The following is a 14,603-nucleotide window of genomic DNA, read 5'->3' as shown; positions in this document are numbered from 1 at the left end:
CGAAGCACTCTGTTGGGAGGTTAGAGAAACCCATTTGGGGTTTATGCAGACCTAAAGGGCTGGCGAAGCACTTTGCTGGGTGGTTCGAAAACCCAATCGGGGTTATTGGCAGATTCCTTGCAGAGAGGGAGTAGCGCAGGCGTTGCAACCGAAGCTGCGGGTGTTGGTCGTACCCTTTGGTGAACCCGGTCCTGATCCAAATTCTGGGGTTATCCTGTACTGACTGTCCATGAGCTGTACCTGCTCTCCTACTGGCTTCTAAGTCCTTGAGGGTCGTTTCCCGTCTTTCCCAACTGACCCGTGGCCAGGGTTGGTCTTCACTCTATCCTAGGTAAATATAAAGTCTGTGTGGGTGATAGTTTATCTAAACTTGCATTCCTAACATCTCGAATAATTGTCAAGCATAATTGCATATGTTCCCTTTTCTCCCCTGTCCCTTTATAAATTAGATTTTTCCATGTATTATCTGTCTATTAGCATGTTCCACTTTTCTACCTACCTTTAGCCAAATGCTACATCGCTATTTTATAGTTTATGTTCCTTTCTTACCTTCCCTATAGAGAATAAGAATATCTGGATAAATCAAATTCCAAAAGTTTCATTTCCTTTGAACCATTAGTGAATTTTGAAAGTCTACTTTGATTTAAGCATGTTCCCTTTTTAGGTCGAGGCTACTATCCGGTTCGTCAGAACCGGAAGTAGCGAGATCTTATCTTTCTTAGAGGGGCTCTTAATCCCGCCTCTAATTTTGGCTCTCTCCCATTGGCTGGCTTCCTAAATGGAGGCCAGCCATTGCAGGAGAGAGCCATCACTCCAAATAGGCTCCATCCTTTTCGGATTTGGAGGTGTGTTCGGTGTGCTTCTTTCCACTTTTTAGCCACGCCCACCGAACACGCCCCCAAATCCGAAAAAAACTCGGAGCTTTTTTCCGCCATTTTGCGAGATCGGCGTGCTCATCGGCACGTGTGTGGAGGTGGTTGTGAGCTCGTGAACGTCCTCAGGGCCAAACCGATACCCTGCCGGGACCTGCGACTGCTAAACTCGCCCTGCCGACCTTGGGCGCCTTTCCCCGATCTGCCCCGACCTGGGCCCCTGAAATTGACCTAGCAGCTGTTTTCCCCGCTCTGACATCGCGGAGCCGAAGACGAAGGGGCCGCGACCCGATTGGCCGTTTCTCGGCGGAGCCGCGCTCTAATTGGCCGCTGCTGTGGGCCTGTCCTCAAGAGCCGCGCTCTCATTGGCCGAATCTCCCCGCGTCATCAGGGCCTTGCCCTGAAACCTTGAAAGTATTATGCCACACAAACAATGTGAAAGTTTGACAGCTATGTCAATGGGAAGTGCGTATATGTAGGCTAGAGGCACTCCATAGGTATCTGGACTTCCCCGCTCTGAGATCGCGGAGCCGAAGACGAAGGGGCCGCGACCCGATTGGCCGTTTCTCGGCGGAGCCGCGCTCTAATTGGCCGCTGCTGTGGGCCTGTCCTCAAGAGCCGCGCTCTCATTGGCCGAATCTCCCCGCGTCATCAGGGCCTTTCCCTGAAACCTTGAAAGTATTATGCCACACAAACAATGTGAAAGTTTGACAGCTATGCCAATGGGAAGTGCGTATATGTAGGCTAGAGGCACTCCATAGGTATCTGGACTTCCCCGCTCTGGGATCGCGGAGCCGAAGATGAATGGGCCGCGACCCGATTGGCCGTTTCTCTGCGGAGCCGCGCTATAATTGGCCGCTGCTGTGGTCCTGTCCTCAAGAACCGCGCTCTCATTGGCCGAATCTCCCCGCGTCATCAGGGCCTTGCCCTGAAACCTTGAAAGTATTATGCCACACAAACAATGTGAAAGTTTGACACTATGTCACTGGGAAGTGCGTATATGTAGGCTAGAGGCACTCCATAGGTATCTGGACTTATAAAGCTAATTATATTTCTACCAGGGCGAGTGTCAAATACTATATAAAGAGCTACAAACTCCCAAAAGTGGGAACGCTAACACAGCCGGTGGCGAATGGACCACTCACCTTGTCCCCGGCCCCCAAACACCCATAGCCCTGCGACACCAACTCCCAGTGCATGAAGCATATTAAGGCGTCCTGCGGCACCGTGATCTCCTGGGCCACAGAGGCGAAGGGGGGCTGCAGCCCGGGAGCCATGTTCGGACCACAGACAAGGCACTGGAGAGCAGTGACACTAGAGCGAGCTCTTCCAAATGCGCTGAATTGTACAATTAATTACACAGTCACTGCTCAGCTTTCTAGGCAAACCCTGTCACTGACTGTCATGGTAGTAGAAAGACGGACTAGCATGCCAGTGCCTTGCCTTAAGCAACCGTACAATTCTGCTACTATCCTCTGGTCACAATGAAATCCATGAAATAACGTTACTGAGAGTATAACATGTTGAAATAAAATGCGTTCAGATCAAACAAATTATTTTCTTTTAAAAAGTAATGAATGGCACTTTGAGCCAAAAAAAAGTAATACAACAATTATCATCTGCTAAGGACTAGAACTGTAAAAAATGAGTAATAACAAAACCAGCCTCAACATCGTGGAGAAGTACATTATGATCAGACACCAAAATGAATCGGAGATAAATGATTGAGTTCAGCATAAATAACAGCTCATGTTTTAGATACAGAGTTACACTGAAACCGGCACAAACAGCCTTCGCGCCCTTGAAGTCACTCGAAATTATTTTCATCAAGTAAGTCGGTACTTCAAGCAGTGTAAATCTGCTCCTAAATAAATATGCAACTAAAGTATTAATTTTGACACAGATGAATTCATGGTTCTTCACGGGATGTTTTTATTAAGATATACAACACTGTCTGTTGTTTCAGAAACGTGACCTCAAAGTTTATAGGTAGCCTACTAATCACTGGCAAGACACACTGCCTAATAATAGTCAAGTAAGTGTCAGAACATTAATGAAACAAGTATAATAGTATTTATGGACGAGCCCCAAAAAAATACTGGCAAATAAATACACGTAATCACTACTTCAGTCGGCTCGTCTGTGCCACGCCCACAGATCCCAGAATGTAGAGGCAAACAGTATTCCCTGTGTGCGCATTAGCCGCGTTTTGATTGTCCGAGTCATTACCTCTTGTGTATTTATCGTGACGGTTCATTACTGTCATTTGATTTAAGGATGCTCAGACTCACGAGGTCAGCGATAAATAACGGTCAGTATAGCACTTTACAATTCACTATAATTGTATGTTATTGTTCTGTTTCCAGTGATACCGGAAGACTAATTATGCACCCAGACTGGCGCAACATATTTGTATTCCAATTTTATTCGATCTAAACTTGGAATACGTTTTAATATATTTTTTTATCAGAGAACTGCTGCGCGGTGTTTAAAGTGCAACGTTTGCCTCACTGCTATCACTAAACATGTACAATTGAACCAGGTGATGGCGAGTACTTAAACTGTCCGTCATGCACAAACAGCCCACAAAATGCATGCTTTCAGTGGCGTGTAAAGGCGCATTGAAGCCTTCATGTCTGTTGGCATATTGTTTCCTGGCACTTGGCGAGAGTGACAGTGAGTGCAGTGAGTGCAAGAGTGACAGTGAGTGCTGAGTGACAGTGAGTGCAGAGTGAGTGCGAGAGCGACAGTGAGTGCCAGTGTAGAGTGAGAGTGACAGTGAGTGCAGAGTGAGTGCAAGAGTGACAGTGAGTGCAAGAGAGACAGTGAGTGCGAGAGTGACAGTGAGTGCGAGAGTGACAGTGAGTGCGAGAGTGAGTGCAAAGTGAGTGTAGAGTGACAGTGAGTGCAGAGTGACAGTGAGTGCAGACTGACTGCAGAGTGACAGTGACTGCAGAGTGACAGTGACTGCAGTGTGTGAGTGTGCAGGGTGAACAGTGTGAGTGTGCAGGGTGAGCAGTGTGTGAATGTGTAGGGGCAGTGTGTGAGTGTGCAGGAAACGAACACTCAAACTAAGTACACCACACACATACATAACACCACACACATAAGACCACACACACACACACACCACACACACATACACCACACACACATACACCACACACCACACACACACTGTAGAGTGCTGTAGAGTGCTGTGTGTTGTGTGCTGTAGAGTGCTGTGTGCTGTAGAGTGCTGTAGAGTGCAGAGTGTTGTTGTGTGCTGTAGAGTGCTGTGTGCTGTATGCTGTAGAGTGCAGAGTGCTGTAGAGTGCTGTGTGCTGTAGAGTTCTTTGTGCTGTCGATTGCTGTGTGCTGTAGAGTGCTGTGTGCTGTCGAGCGCAGAGTGCTGTGTGCTGTCGAGCGCAGTGTTGTGTGCTGTAGAGTGCTGCGTGCTGTAGAGTGCTGCGTGCTGTAGAGTGCTGCGTGCTGTAGAGTGCGTCATGCTGTAGAGCGCTGCATGCTGTAGAGTGCAGAGTGCTGTGTAATTTTGAGTGCAGAGTGCTGTGTGCTGTAGAGTGCTGTGTGCTGTAGAGTGCTGTGTGCTGTGTGCTGTAGAGTGCTGTGTGCTGTAGAGTGCTGTGTGCTGTAGAGTGCAGAGTGCTGTGAAATTTTTAGTGCAGAGTGTTGTGTGCTGTAGTGTTGTGTGCTGTAGAGTGTTGTGTGCTGTAGAGTGTTGTGTGCTGTAGAGTGTTGTGTGCTGTAGAGTTCTTTGTGCTGTCGAGTGCTGTGTGCTGTAGAGTGCTGTGTGCTGTAGAGTGCTGTGTGCTGTAGAGTGCTGTGTGCTGTAGAGCGCAGAGTGCTGTAGAGTGCAGAGTGCTGTAGAGCGCAGAGTGCTGTAGAGCGCAGAGTGCTGTAGAGTGCTGCGTGCTGTGAGCTGTAGAGTGCTGTGTGCTGCAGAGTGCTGTTGAGTGTGTCTGTGTGAGAGTGGCTCTGTGTAGGGTGTAGCTATTAGCATTGTAAATGACAATGCCATTTGTTTAACTATTAAGCTATTGGCAATGTAAATGACAATGCCATTGATGATTTAAAAAAAAAAAGAAATGTCATGAGCAATGCCAATAGCTCTACCTTTAATGATGCCGAGACCATTGCATTGTAAATGCTTGTTCTTACCTGCCTTTAGTAAAGTTGTGAAAGTCTGTTGATCTAAAATAGCATGTTCTTACCTGCCTTTAGTGAAGTTGTGAAAGTCTGTTGATCTAAAATAGCATTTTCCTTATTTTCTCCTTCCCTTTTATTTTCCGATTTCTAAATGATTAGTATTCTCTGCCTTATTCATAGCTATACGATATTTCTAATTCTAGTTATAGATAGTTTGGTCTGTGTTAATCTTTTACTCATGGCATAGGATGATGATGATGATTAGATAAAGGTTTTCAAAACTTCCTGAGTCTGTGGTTATTATAAAGAGTACAAACATTTCAATTGTATATTGTATTGTGTTGACTACTTATTTTACAGCTAGCTCCTTGATCTATTGTGATCTTAGGTACCTGTGACGAGGATTGGTAAGTCAGGTACATTGGAAATAAATAGAAAGGAACAGGGTTACTGGTAGTAGAGTGTAGGTTACCCGATTAAAATAAAAGTGTATTAAATATATTATGGGCCCAAGTGTGCATATTTGGTAATAAAATTAGTCGGGTGACCTGCGCACTCTATCAGTAATTTTCTGGTAGCAGAGGATGGTTATGGACTAGTTAAGATAGGTAGATAGGTTATTTGCTGATAACTGTGTAAAATATAATTGCTGCTAAAATTTTATTGTTGCTAAAAGTATCGATCGATCGATCGAATGTAAAATTGCTTTGAAATGTTATGAAATGTTTTTGAAATATTTTTGATGAAATGCTGCTATATTGATTCATGTATTAACACAACTCGTTAGTGATTGTTATATGTTTGTCTGGAATCCCTGGGGGCAGAATAGCGGGTGGTGAGGAGAATCCACCTCGCAGTGAGGTCAGTGGCTCGAGGAAAATTAGTGCATGGTTAGGCAGAACTGGAACCGCTAATTAGGGTTTTTCTGTATGAATAATTGAATAAATGATAGCAACGAGTTCGCTAACGAAACTTCAATTGTGATATAGCCTAGTAAGGGTCACACGGGAGGAGTAGTAGGTTCGTCGGAGCTTGAGTGATAGCAAAAGGGTTCGCTAGTGAAACTCTAGACTTAGTATATATATATCCCGAAAAGAAGTGGATGAGTCAAAGAAGTAGCAGGTTCTCTAATGCTTGTGTGAAGGATAGGCAGAGGGATCTATCCGCAGTATATGAAAAGTAGACAGAAGAGGTTTACTTGCAGTGAAACAAATCTATCCTTTTTAGTCACTCGAGTACAGTGGCGAATGTTATACATTGTAAATTAAATAAAGCACTTGCACTTTAAGAAAAGAAATCGAGTTTCCGTTACCTTGTGAAGGAGGGAGTCAGTCGCGGAGCTGCGCTGACGTGACTCTGTGCCGCGCTGGTATTGGTCGAAAAAGCGGGTGTGTAGCGGAACTGGTATTGTAAAGGAGGGGAGAGCACAGGAGCGTGAGAACGCGTCTCACAGAAAGGCCGCGCTCCCATTGGTCGAAACTATTTGCAATCACATTGTTGATTGTTTGTCGAAAATTGAAAGACACGCTAGCATTGAAAGAATATAGTAAACAGGAGTACGTATTTTTACACGATTTAAGTCCTATCGAAATATATGTGGTATCCGACTCATCCCGAGACTCGACCTGATCCAAGATATCAAGGTTTTGTGAGAGATCAGTGGAAAGGTCGTAGACTAAACGGAATGTACGGAAGCAAGAGAAAAATGACTCTGGTAAACAGAGTAAAAGAATTATTTTAAGAAAGACAAGACAATTAAGACAAGAGAAGGAGCTATCATTCCACCACCAAACACTCCCGCTTCATTTATGATGTTTGACAGAGGGTATCATGCTTGTGTATGGTTGGAAAATTGGGTGGACTACACTAAAGATGACGGAATTTTAGCATTTCCTTTAGAAGGTACCTTTAATGGTAGGATTTTGTTTAATTTGAGGACTCGAATTAATGATTTGCATCCCAGACCCAGACTAACACAATATGAGGCCCTAGAAGAATGGGAAATAGAGGCTTTTGAGAGATACAGACCCAGAATGGACAAAGGGTTAGCAAAATTGTTTCCAAAAGCAAAGAAAGAGACCCGAGAGAAAAGAATGAAAGAATGGAGACAGAACATGATGGTAGAAGGTCTGTTCCCAGTATTAACTGTAGACGAACCCGTGGGAGGAAAAAGGACTGAGAAAACCAGACATTTAATGACTGCTGGTGATTCTGAGGATGAATACCTGCAGGATTTAATAATGAAAAATCCACCACTGTATAATGAGGAGCCCAGGTCCCTGAATACGAGAAATCCATTCCTGAAACCAAATTATAATGAGGGGTCGAGCACGTCTGATCTGACTGTTCCATATTATAGGCCTTCCTGTAATGAGGGACCAAGTATGGCAAATCCAAGTGCACCAAATCTTTACCCTCCCTTGATCCCACAGATAGTACATGAAACCACCATGGAAAAGGTCTTACAGGACCGAAAGAGAGAGGCTTTAATTAAACAGAGAACTGAACTTATCCAGAAGATTTCCCAGTTAAATACAAGTCCTGAGGCTTTAACAATTCCAGTAACTATTGGCCCAGTTGTTCCTCTGTACGGGGATAAACAGGCTAGTCCAAAAACTCCAGTTGTAACTCCATCTGTAGTGCAGCCAAGAAAAGAGCCCTTAATAGTTGATGATCAGGCAAGTGAATGCGAATCTGTAATTTCCCTGATGGATTTACCCATAAGGGAACCAGAAGGCAATTCACAGAGAAAGAACATTCATATTGGTGCAAGAGAAGTCCAGATTGAGTCCTCTTCTGGTACTAGAAGTGCCACAGTAGTGACTCCTGAGGAAATAGATCGATGGACCTGAGAACTAGAGAAAATAAATCCTCAGTCAAAACCATTAGATATTTAATAGAATTGGAAGAACAGATGGCTGGGAACGTGGGATTGGACAGGTTGAACACCCTTAGTGAGGAAGAATTATTATTCATTTGCAAAAGTAATACCCGAAACACCAGAGTGTTCCATGAGAAATTAATGGACACCGTAGCTAGCATGGGAATAGATTTTAGCAGATCCAAAGTATTGCAAAACCCCTACAGAGCAGAATTTTCTGACAAAGATTTAGAAAACATGAACGTGTCAGGGAAAAAGGTGCAGATAAGAGAATTGCTAAACCTGTTACAGAAATGGGGAGACTTAGAAAAATGGAAAGCCAGGTAGGCAAAGAAAAAGGAAGACAGTAGATCCAAACAAATGACTTCTGAATATGTCCTAAAAGAAGCTGGCAAGGCAGAAAAATTATATCCTATGAGAGAAGTGCCAGGTGGAGGATATGTACATGTTCCATGGTCCAGACAAGATGTTGTGTCATTTACAAATGATTTCCCAAAATTACGAGAGAAACCTGTAGAGTGGTACAGACAAGTTGAGAGATTTGTTAAAGTCCAAAAATGCCTCCTGAAAGATCTAGATGGGTTCTTTGACATTGTAGTTCCCGTAGATTTATGGACAGAATGTAAAATTGCTGTTGATTGGCCAGTGTAGGATACGCCAGAGACCCAAAGACAGGAGCTCCCTCAGGGGAAGTAATGAGGAAGTACAACCAGGTAATGCTGTACCTGAAAGGAAAGGTGCCTGCAAAAGAAACTGATTGGACACGAATAGATAGAAATACCCAAAAACTGTGCATGCATACTATGAACGACTGTTTTAGGTGTTCAAGACATACAGTGGCCTGGATAATATTGAGATGAGGGACATGACCCACTTCATTTATCGATTTTTGTTAGGATTAAGACCTAAAATTTCACAGTGGATTAAAGATAATAATATCTGTTGGCAAGCCAAACCTATAGATGAAGTGCTTAAATATGCAAAATACTGTGAACATGAGCTAGAAAACAAGAAAAAGGAATTAAAAGAAAAAGTCATGTGGGCACAAGTAAAATTAGCAGAGCACCAAGAACAGCAGTTAAGCAAAATGACAAATACTCAGAATCAGAACCCTGGGGGTGGAGGAAAACCAAGAATAAAAATGAGCAGAATGGAGGCCAGGAAGAAGTTCCCCTGCCATGGGTGCGGAAAGATGGGGCACTGAAGGGACGAGTGTAAGGCTGTGCAGAATGATAATGTGAAAATTAATTATTTAAATCCGCAGGCACAGAATGAGGGACCAAGGAAGACACAGCAACAGGTAAAACAGAATCAGTTGCCCCGTGCACCTAGGCCAAACTATAGGAGCAAATCACAACAGGGTGAGGAAGCAGAGGTTTGGGAAAGAAGGGAGGATAGAAATGCAGCAACTTCGCAATTTCTGTTGAATGATACATTCCTCTGTGACAAACCTTTCTGACGGTACCTGAGGGGGGAGGACGAGGAGTGCGTGTTTGGCGCCTCCTTGCCGGTGGACCAGTCAGAGCCATACATTGAAGGAAAGGTTGAAGGAAATGACGTCACCTTTCTGTTGGACACTGGTGCCACCCGTTCTACTGTGAGAACAGCAGACGTTCCAAACCTACCCCTTTCGGGAGAAGCGATCCGAGTAGTGGGCGTTTCTAATAAATTAATTAGTACCTCAGATACAGAACCCATGTAAATTAAAAAAGGGAATTTCAAAGAAATGCATAGGTTCGTTGTTTGCGATTCAAGTCCTGTGAACCTACTAGGACGAGACGTGCTGTGTAAAATGAACTGTACCATCTTTTGCACACCAAATGGCGTTGAAATTCAGACCCCAGATGAAGACCGAATTTACAAATTAATGTTAATAAGACCTGACTCAGAAATTAAAAGACTGACAATACAAGACTTACCTGACGAGCTCCAACAAACAGTAAAACCAGAAGTGTGGGATTTCACTGGGAAAGATGTAGGACTAATGGCAAATGTTGACCAAATTAAAATTTCGATAAAAGAAGATGCAGTTTACCCGAATACTAAACAGTATAAAATGAGTGCAGAAGTGAAAGCAGGGGTTGCTATTGAAATAAAAAGGTTGTTGGAAGCAGACATCATACAAGAAGTATTGAGCAGTCCTTGTAATTCGCCCATAATTGGAATAAAGAAACCGAGTGGTAAGTACAGGGTACTGCAGGACCTGTGCAAGGTAAATAAAATCGTTGTTCCTTGCTGTCCTATTGTGCCAAACCCTGCAGTGATCTTGTACCAAATACCCTGGAATGCTGGATGGTTTACTGTTATTGACCTATGCCATGCATTCTTTTCAATTCCATTGCATCCAGACAGCAAATTTCTTTTCTCATTTGAATTCGACAGTCATGTTTACGTCTGGAATCGTGTCCCTCAGGGGTACACAGAGAGTCCTTCGATTTTCAATCAAATTCTGAAAAAATGCCTTGAATCCTTGGTATTGCCTAGAGAATCAGTCCTGGTGCAATACATAGACGACCTCTTGGTGGCGTCTAAAAGCAGGAAAGACTGTGTCGTTGACACCATTTCCTTACTGAACCATTTAGGTGAAGGGGGACATAAAGTGTCACCAGACAAACTACAGTTCTGTACCTCTTCAGTGAAATATCTGGGGAACCAGATAGAGAAAGGTATCAGGAAAGTTACCACGGAGAGAATTAGGATAATTCGAAACATGCACCTGCCCAATACCCAGAAAGAAATCAGAATGTTTCTTGGAGTTGTAGGATACTGTAGGCAGTGGATTGTGGGATTTGCAGTCCTAGCAAGACCATTGATAAAAATGACAAAGAAAGGAGCATAAGACCCAGTGGAGTGGGATGATGAAAGCATGACAGCTTTTATGAAATTACGAGAATGTCTGTGTACAGCTACCACATTAGGAATGCCTGACTACTCAAAAGAGTTTGTACTGTTCTGTGACACACAAGACAATTGTGCACTTTCAGTTCTGACTCAAAGTCATGGTTTAACCAGACGACCTGTAGCATATTTTTCCTCTACATTGGATCCAGTGGCTGCTGGATTACCTGGATGTCTGAAAGCAGTAGCTGCAACTTGCATGAGTCTTGAACAAAGTGAGTCCATCATTATGGGACATCCTGTAACTGTGTATGTTCCACATGCAGTTGTAATTTTGTTGACCAGAACCAAAACTCAGTACCTCACACCTAGTCGGCTGACTAAGTATGAGAGAATTCTTGTAGGTGCAGGAAAGGTAACCATTGCCCGATGTAATATTTTGAATCCAGCCACTCTCCTACAAAACTCACTCACAGCAGGAGTGAGGGGAGAAGTTGAGCATGACTGCCTACACCTGACTGAGTTCAGCACGAAACCCCGCCCTGACATAAGAGAAGCACCCCTAACTGATGAAGATTATGAGCTGTTTGTAGATGGCTCATGCATGAGACATGAGAACGGAGGCTTAAGTGCTGCCTATGCGGTGTGCACTTTAGGAGGTCCAGTAGTAGCATCCTATTTGTATGGAGTAAAGTCTGGACAAGTAGCCGAATTGGTTGCATTGGCAAAGGCCTGTAAATTTGAGAGAAACATGAACATAACCATATACACTGATAGCCAGTATGGTTATGGGGTTGTGCATGACATTGGCCAATTGTGGCTGCAAAGAGAGTTCCTGACTTCTTCAGGTACTCCTATCAGAAATGGAAATGTTGTGCAAGGATTACTGGTAGCAATCCAGTTACCAAAAGCATTGGCAGTTGTCAAGTGTGCTGCTCACAAATCTGGTGATGACAAAGTGACAGCAGGTAATCGATATGCTGACCAACTGGCCCAACATTGTGCTAAATATAAAATAGCAATCAATACTAAGCTGGGGGTAGGCGGAAACAGCTGCCAACTTATGGTGTTTGAAGAAATAAAAACATGGGAAGAACTGAGAGATTTGCAGGATGCAGCAGAACCAAAAGAAAAGGAAAGGTGGAGAAAAATTGGTTGTCGGAGAAGGAATGAGGATGGTGTCATTGTTTACCTTGATGATATGCCTGTGTTGCCAGACTGCTTGCTTGCTCCTATGGCTAGATTGATACATGGAGATACCCATTTAGGAAGAGATGCAATGATCCGTGTCTTTAGACAGACATGGTTCAATTCGAAATTCAGAAACATAGCAGAGGCACTCTGCCAGAGGTGCTTAATATGTAAGCAATTTAATCCAGGAAAGAAAACAGTAGTTTTACCAGGTACAATTGGAAAAGCAGAAGGTCCTTTCATAAGATTACAAATTGACTTTATTCAGTTACCCCCCTGTCGAGGAATGAAGTACATCCTCGTCATTGTCTGCCTATTTTCAAAATGGGTAGAAGCTTATCCTGCACGTAGGAACAACAGCATCACTGTAGCCAAATTGTTACTGAGGGAACTGATACCTAGGTATGGTTTTCTAGTCACAATTGAATCAGACAGAGGTGGGCATTTTCAAAGTGAAATAATAGGACAAATCTGTGAAGCATTCAAAATCATGCAAAAACTACACTGTGCATATCGCCCAGAGGCTTCTGGAGTGGTAGAACAACTGAATGGCACAATCAAATCAAGATTAGGAAAAATGTGTGAATCAACTTAAATGGAGTGGCCAGATGCTTTGCCCCTTGTCTTGATGGGACTTAGAAGTATTCCAGACCGGAAGACAGGCTTGAGTCCCCATGAGATACTGATGGGAAGAGCAATGAGGCAAGCATGGGTGCCAGGACACAAACTGATAAACATATCTGATGATTTGGTGCTAGAGTACTGCAAGCAACTGGGTGACCAAGTGCGTTCTATCTCTCACCAGATTGGAGAAGACGACGTCGCCAGACCAGCAACTCCAGCCCATGACTTGAACCCTGGTGATTGGGTTGTAATTAAGAAACATACTCGGAAGATTTGCCTTACACCGAAGTGGGGAAAAAGAAGACAGGTGATTCTTGTTACCACAACAGCAGTGAAGTGTGCAGGTGTTCCATGGTGGATCCATGCCAGCCATACGAAGAAAGTGACAGAAGAAGAGGAAACTGAGGCTGAAGGTTGTGCAGCTGAGGGGTCTCCTGAAATTGGTCCTGAAGTAGCTGAAGAAGAACAACTGAGCTCCACAAGATGATTGGGCCCCAGTAATCAACCTGACACTCTACCCAATAAGAACCAGAAGACAAACCTACTTAGATAGAGAGTGGGATAGTGAGGACGAGACAGGAATAGAAGAAGATAATCAGGTCATCGAAATCCAAATCAAATCTGATGATGAGGAAGGCCAGGTAGGGGAAGAGCAGGTTATCGACACACCTCCAAAAAACTCCTGAGCCTGAAAAGGGACAGATAGAAATTAGAGCAGAAGTTCAAGCGGAAGAAAATCAAAAGTTCGAAGTGCTTGAACAGGATCAGATAGAAATAGATAAATGTGTTCAGGAAGAAGAAATTGAAACAAAACAAAGCCAAATCCAGCATATACCTGAACAAGACCAGCTTAGCGACCAGGCAGAAGAAACTGACATAAGACCTGGAACTAGTCAGACAGGAAGGGAAGAAGAAGACACTGAAACAAATGTGCAACAATTGAACGAGAATAAAAGAGCGCTTGAAGAAAGCCAAATTACAGTGCCAGTTAAAAGATTCAAGAAAAGAGATAAAGTACCAAGATTTGTCAAAAGACTGAGACTGAGACTAAAAACGATCGACGAAGAACTTGAGCAAGAAAATCAAGACTCCAGTAAAGCTGACCAGTCTGGAACAAAGCCTGAAAGAAGAAGTGCCCGAATAAAGAGACTAAACAACAAGTATCAGAGTCCTGAATGGACTTATCTGGTGTTGGAAGACTTTAAAAATATGGAAATAAGTGACGAAAGTGATGAAGAATTAATTGCTGACCAGACTAACAAAGAAGTGAAACCCACCTGAAAGTTGCCCTGTGTAAACAACCTGTGTAAAGTTACAAAGAGGGGTTGAAGCTTCTTTTGAGCCAAAATGTCTGTTTCCGCTGTGAATGGAAGACCAAGACGAAATTGTTGTAAAACATGCTGCAAAGTATGTTTATGTAGTATAGCATTAGTACTGATATTATGGATAGGGCTAACAATAACTATTCCTTACATGATGAGTAAAGATACTAATTTGTACCCTACTAAACCAGTGACAGATGACACAGAAGAAATACAAACAGAAGACGCACCACAAAGAGTAGATACACTAGAGAAAGCAGTTGGCCTTAAACAAACTAGAATGGACTTAGATACACCAGATGAGGAAGGACTACATTATCATAGAATTAAGAACAAAACTCATTTGAATGTATTTGCAAACTTGTTAGTACACTACGTAGAAGCAATGGAGATAGAAGACTGTTAGGTCTGTATGAAGCTACCTACTTCAGTAGCTGAGGGTGTGACCTACCATCACTTGCCACTAACATATGTAATTTCCTGTAGTATTTTAGCTAGTTTATTCTATAAAAGTGGACCGTTACAGTATTATTACTCAAACGTAGATGTGATATTTTCTGAACTTCCTGTGCGAAGAAACTTGAATCCTGTACATACTACCAGAGACGTAGCAAAATACATGGGAGAATATTTTCTAACTATAGGTAAAATAAGTATAAATGACACACACAGAAATAACCTGACCTGTACATAACAAGAACAAGAGAAAATATTTCTAAATATGGTAGA

The 14,603-nt window shown here is 43.2% G+C and overlaps 1 protein-coding gene and 1 long non-coding RNA gene across 3 annotated transcripts in view; one reads left to right on the top strand and one right to left on the bottom strand.

Annotated features, from left to right (window-relative positions):
* The window catches only part of LOC147703193 (dynein regulatory complex subunit 11-like), a 404,962-nt gene that overhangs the window by 148,905 nt on the left and 241,454 nt on the right, over positions 1 to 14,603 (bottom strand). The window lies entirely within an intron of this gene.
* On the top strand, positions 1,294 to 4,943 carry LOC147703194 (uncharacterized). The gene is made up of 3 exons (XR_015297567.1): positions 1,294 to 1,369; positions 1,897 to 4,175; positions 4,316 to 4,943. It is a non-coding gene; the product is annotated as an uncharacterized LOC147703194 (long non-coding RNA).

The sequence above is a fragment of the Lissotriton vulgaris genome, chromosome 7, assembly GCF_964263255.1.
Source record: "Lissotriton vulgaris chromosome 7, aLisVul1.2, whole genome shotgun sequence".
NCBI classification, from domain to species: domain Eukaryota; kingdom Metazoa; phylum Chordata; class Amphibia; order Caudata; family Salamandridae; genus Lissotriton; species Lissotriton vulgaris.
The sequence above is the reverse complement of the archived record's forward strand: the minus strand, read 5'-3'. Positions and strand labels throughout refer to the sequence as shown.